General features: G+C 35.1%; 1 pseudogene; it reads left to right on the plus strand.

Moving 5' to 3' along the window:
• Positions 1–1,293, plus strand: part of LOC106766049 — a 12,027-nt pseudogene extending 10,734 nt beyond the window's left edge.
• The last annotated feature ends 4,551 nt before the right edge of the window (positions 1,294–5,844 follow it).

A 5,844-nucleotide genomic window follows, 5' to 3' on the forward strand; every position in this document is an offset into this window, starting at 1 on the left:
CTTTTGACTCTCTACAGACTCATTTATTGAGTTTTGCTTGATTCTAAGCTCATTCTAAGTAGTAAAGGGAGTAATTTGGTCTAAAATGACATATGAAAATAATTGTTTTTCAACCTTCATCAGGTAGGAGGCTCCATTAGGTTTGAATCATGGTGGGACTAGGGTTTGGTGGTTGGCGGAGGCTTCGTTGTTCGTTGACGTTGGCATGAGGAGGCGATAGTGCTGAGGAAAGGCTCACTGGTCTGTTCAGCGAGGTGGAGGTTTGGTGCAGCTCTTGGACGAATAAGTCATCTCGTCTTTGCAAATCGAACCAGGTTTCAAATTATTTACGAAATGCCTATTTGCTATTATATCTTGAGTTCAACTAGTTATATTTTGTGGATGGGTGTTGGTTCTTTATTGGTTGAACTGATCAATCCTTATTTGTTAATACAAGTTCTTTATAAATCGTTCTTTACCTGAGATGTTATGAATGATGCTTTAAATACAATGAATAATTGTTGTAAAAAAAGGGTTAATTATAGTTGAAGTGAACAAACATTGGCTTAATGAAGGAATTAGGAGTAACAATGGTCCTTTGCGTTATTCAATTTGTCTGTGGTAGGCAGCAAGAATCAAATTCCCCTCAACACCTTTTGAAAATGATTTATGCTCTCGAAAATGGTGTCAAAATTAAAGAAGTTCCTACCTGCATTGTTTTGGTCTTTGGGGTTGGAACTGTGCAAAAGTTGGAGATGATGTAGATAAGTGCACCCATTTTCCTTTCCAAAAAGTAAAGGGCAAGGATGGTGAGAGCGAAAGAGTGAGAGAGTGAGTGAAATAGGGGGAATTAATTCTTGGCTCCACCTTTCAATGCCCATTCAGAAGAATAAACTCAACATAGAACCCTAAAGCCCACAAAAAAGGCTAGAGAAAAAGAGTGAGTTGAAACCATAGCAAAAGACCCCATGTGCAAACAAATTATACAATTTTCTCTACATAAAGCATACAGGCATGGCAATGAAAAATTTAACATCCAAGCATTCAAAACTTCAGAATAACATCAATCAAGATCCAAACCTTGTTGTTGCTAGCAACTGCAGCTTCCTGTTGACAAGTAGAGTTTATACACAATGCCTACTCAAATACAGCAACAATGTCATTCTTATTATATACATATATGAAAATGATTAAAAAGAAGGGGAAATCACCTCCAAAAGTTCCCCATTTCTCATGTACATTTCTCTTGGACTCTAGAAAACTGCAAAATTTGTGGATGTTATATCTTTCTTGTTTGATCCTGCAGAAGGATGACCATTTAGAGATGTTTCTTTAACAGGAGCTCCAACTTCATGATTAGAAGATCTAAGATTAAATTCGTCACCAGATGTGTCATCAGTGTTATGCAACCCTGTCATAATCATTGACGAGTCATTCCACCCCTTAGTGTGCATATGATCTAAATTATTTGGCCAATTGAGTTTTTCGTGTGCAAAGAAATGATCAGGACCCAATGTTGGGTTGATACCGTTGGGGGAAAAAAGAAAGGACGACTGTATGGGGTACGACAACTTGCCTCTCATTATAGTGCTGGAAGAGGAGGCATATTCAAACATCAACCATCTACCTCTACCAAATTTGATCCCAACAATGTCGTCAGTAAAGATGCTTATGATTCACTTCTAGCCAGATTTGAAAATCTGGAAAATCTGGTTAGGANATTGGTTCCTCAGCAAGGACATACCACCCCGTCATCATCCCAACAGCCATGTCCACCTCAGCAGCCTCCTTTCCAGACGACAACTGTGCAAGACGAAGATAGTGATGATTCTGATGATCCTGATAATCTTGATAATCCTGATGATTATTGTAGGTTTTGATATTTAGGAACTTTAGAAAAAAATTTTAGTTAGATTTTCTTTTTTAAAAACTTTGACACTTATCAAACTTTGAAGTTAAACTTGTTTTGCATTTAAACTTAGAAGTTTGGGATTGCATTTAAACTTTGTTTTGACACTTATCATCTTTTGAAACTTAAAATGATTTAAGTTTTCTTGATGAATGTTAAATGATTGCATTTGAATTGTCTGGATAAATTGATGTTTGGGATTGTTGATTTTTCATTTGTAGGTTTTGGGTTTAATACAAAAGCAAATCGGACTGAAAAAAGTAATTGACATTACCGACGGCCTCAAAGCCGTCTTTAAACACACACAAATTTGGAAAGTGTTACCGAGGCCTTCCGCCCTCCAGTAATTCCGACGGTGTGATGGCCTTCGGTATTACTGAGGGCTTTAAGGCCGTGGGTAATACCGAAGGCCTCCAGGCCGTCGGTAATGTTTCCAACAAGCAAATTACCGACGGCTTTTGAGCCGTCGATCAACTATCAGTAAGTGTCGTTTATCGACGACATTTTGTCATTACCGAGGGCTTCAAGCCGTCGATAAATTGTTCAATTCTGTGTCCTGTTATCTTCCAAAATTTTCTAATCTTTGAAAGAAGGTTTCAAGAATCTTATCTTCATTGGTTCTTCAAGTCGAACTGAAAATGGAGAAAAAGAATGCAAACCAACTTGATTAAGGAATCAAATCCATTGGGATGGATTGGTGATGAAGACGTGCGCCAAAGCTTTTCGTGTAGTTCCTTCAAAACTATTTTCGCCCTAGTGAGCATCAATTTAGACATGTTAAAAAAGGAAGGGTTCATGTTTCCATACTGGTTAGAAAGGTAAGGACTACCCGATTTCATTCAGATGAAGGGAAGCTAGTATCCCGACCTAGTCAAGGTGTTCTATCACAATTTGAGAACTGAAAATGGTGATATTTTCTCTAGGGTGAAAGGGATTAATGTTCATATTAATGATTTCATTTGGAACATCGTGCCAAATTTGCCGTTTGAAGGTGCTTATTCACACTTACCTACAATTGAAGTAAATGTCGTGCTGAGCAAGAAACGAGTTTATCAAGATTGGCTGAGATTTCCAGGGGTATATTCTACTGAAAGCATTTTTGCGCATAAAGGGTTATTGAAAGAAGAGAATATTATGACACAATCATCTTGCCCTATATGACCAAGAAAGACCGAATGACCACAGAGGACATTTATCTACTTCATGCTATCAAACATACCGTTCCCACAAACTGGTTGCAAGTGGTTAAAGATCATATGGAATATGCTGCTTTGAGAAGGTCACTGTATCTGCCCTATGGTTGTCCTATCAGCAAAATTTTGGTACTCTTAGGGGTTGATGTTAGTAACGAGCAGAAATGCATCTGGTCTTCCTCAAATGTATTTGACAGAGACTCTCTTATGTCTCTTGGGTTAGTAAATACAATAAATGGATGAAGATTCATGGAAGAAAATTTTTCTGAGAATTTTACAGGAAAATCATCAGGGTTGTCAGCAACAGGAACAAACTTCTTCCCTGAAACAAACTTTGAGAAGTATGCTGCTGAACAAATAAGGATCCTACGTGATACAGTTGAGAATCTTACACTGATGCAAAATGCTAATCTGCAACTAGACAAAGAAAAGTCTGATGAAAAGGATTCAACTGAAACCTTCTGACTAGATTAGGGATCTAGGAAACTTGTTGTCATATGTTCCTTGCTCGTCCTAGGTGTTTCCTTGAGTCTGTTTTATTTTTTGTATGACTTAGATTGCCATCTTTTTTGTTCTCTTTTATTTCTTGTCCGTGCTCTACAATGTAATATCTTGTTTTACAAGGAAATGAAATTCAGTTTAAATCACTTCAGGTGCTTTAAATTTGATTAGTTGAAATCTGATATGTTGAATGGTGAAGATTCGACTGTAATATGATTGAAGTCAATTATGTTTAATCTGTTACACATCTTTACACACTGACTTCTATTGTTTCTGATTATATTTACTGTCTAACTAGAATGCTTAATCTAGAAAAGTTCTTTGAAAGGTTTTGCAGGAAGAACATTGCTTTGGAAATTTACAAGAGGAATTCAACAACTTTGGGAAGCAATGCAATCGTCTAGGAAAATAATGCAATCGACTGATCATAACACGGTTATAAATTCCAAATCTAGAATTTGTTTTCTTTCATTGATTGCTTATTTTGATTATCAATTATTATCTCTAATCTAAATTGATTTTAAATATCTTGGTTGAGATAATATTGTGAGATTGTTGATGATCGTATCATTGCATGACTAAATTGTTTGATATTTTATCTTTGATACAACTCTGTACTATATTGTTTGTATACTCTGTGATATACTGCATTGTGCATGTGATCTGGTTTTGATATCCATGCATAATGACAGAGGGAGTATTACATTTTACACATTTTTCTTCACATGCCTGCATTTTTGGGGGATTTATCATTTACATGTGATTAAATTTGATAAAGAGAGCGTCATTGCATCTTGAAAATTGCATATACTTTTTTATGCATCTCTGGTTGTATATCAGCATAAATATCTAGAGCATTCCTTTTTTGCTAATGCAAAAAGGGGTAGAGAATTTATGAAAGCTTTATGAAAGGGGGAGAATGACTATTTTGTCTTTTATTTTGCTTGATATTTTGCTGTTTAATTGTGTTACATGCAGACATGGTTGGTTATTAATCATGGTTGTGCATCATAAAAAAAGGGGGAGATTGTTGAGATTGTTGACAACACAATTTCTATATCAATCTAGTTTTTGATGATGACAACATATTACTTAATAACACGCACATGTTGTTGTTGAATTACATGTTCTTATGCTGATTGATTATTATAACTGTTGAACATGTTTATGTACTGTAATACAGAATTCCAAATATAACAGTAATACAGTCGAATAAGTGTTTCACACTGTCGACTGACTCATGAAAAAAACACTTTGAAATTCTTTTCATCTCAAAATCTCATCAAGTACACCTTCACAAAATCTGTACAAAGATTTTAGCTTAGTCGAATCCATTACTAGTGTAGTCGACTGAACTAGGCCTTTGTCACTACAAATATAAGTTCATAAAAGTACTTGTGAGGTTTTCTTCAGAAATGTGTAAAAGTAATCAAAATCATTTTAACACACATTTCATACAAGCATGTTCCAAACATATAACACATAATCAATCATAGGAACAATCATGCCAATTAACAAAACATGTTCAATAAAAGTATTGTTCAAAACAATATAGCATATCAACTGAACATGTAATTCTGGAACATATGTACTGTTATTAAGCAGGGTGCTGTCATTATCAAAAACCAGTTTGATATAGAGTTTGTGTTGTCAACAATCTCAACAATCTCCTCCTTTTTTGATGATGGACAACCATGATTAATAACTGATGGGTGTCGCCGCCCATGCAAAATTTAATGTACATATTAGAAATGTAGTATAGACTAGGAAGTGACTCCTAGGTCGTCTCTCAAGGACCAAATGTGGTTCAAGAATTAGGTCAAACACGTAGTGGGGGGGTTTGAAAGTGTTTGAGATGAGAATTAAACTAAATTAAAACTGGAAATTAAATTAAACCAAACATAATTGAAAACATTAAAATAAATGGACAAAGCATGAAGACCGAACGGTCCTATAGGTGACCGAACAGTTCTACATTGAGACCGAACGATTTCTAAAAGAAGTGAAAAGATTAGAGATGCAGGAAGATAAAAAGACCGAACAAAATAAATAGCATAGGAAATGGAAAAAGTAAACATAACAGAAAACACTAAAATAAAATATTCAATACGGCGTGAACAAATTGTAATGCATAAAATAAATAAGTAAAGACATTCAATGCTTAATTATTTGGACCAATTACGATGCAACAGTTAAGCTATAAACTAAAGGCTCATTNCATTAAANAAAGNAAAAAAANANAANANAAANAAAANNAAAAAA

The sequence above is a fragment of the Vigna radiata genome, chromosome 7, assembly GCF_000741045.1.
Source record: "Vigna radiata var. radiata cultivar VC1973A chromosome 7, Vradiata_ver6, whole genome shotgun sequence".
NCBI lineage: Eukaryota > Viridiplantae > Streptophyta > Magnoliopsida > Fabales > Fabaceae > Vigna > Vigna radiata.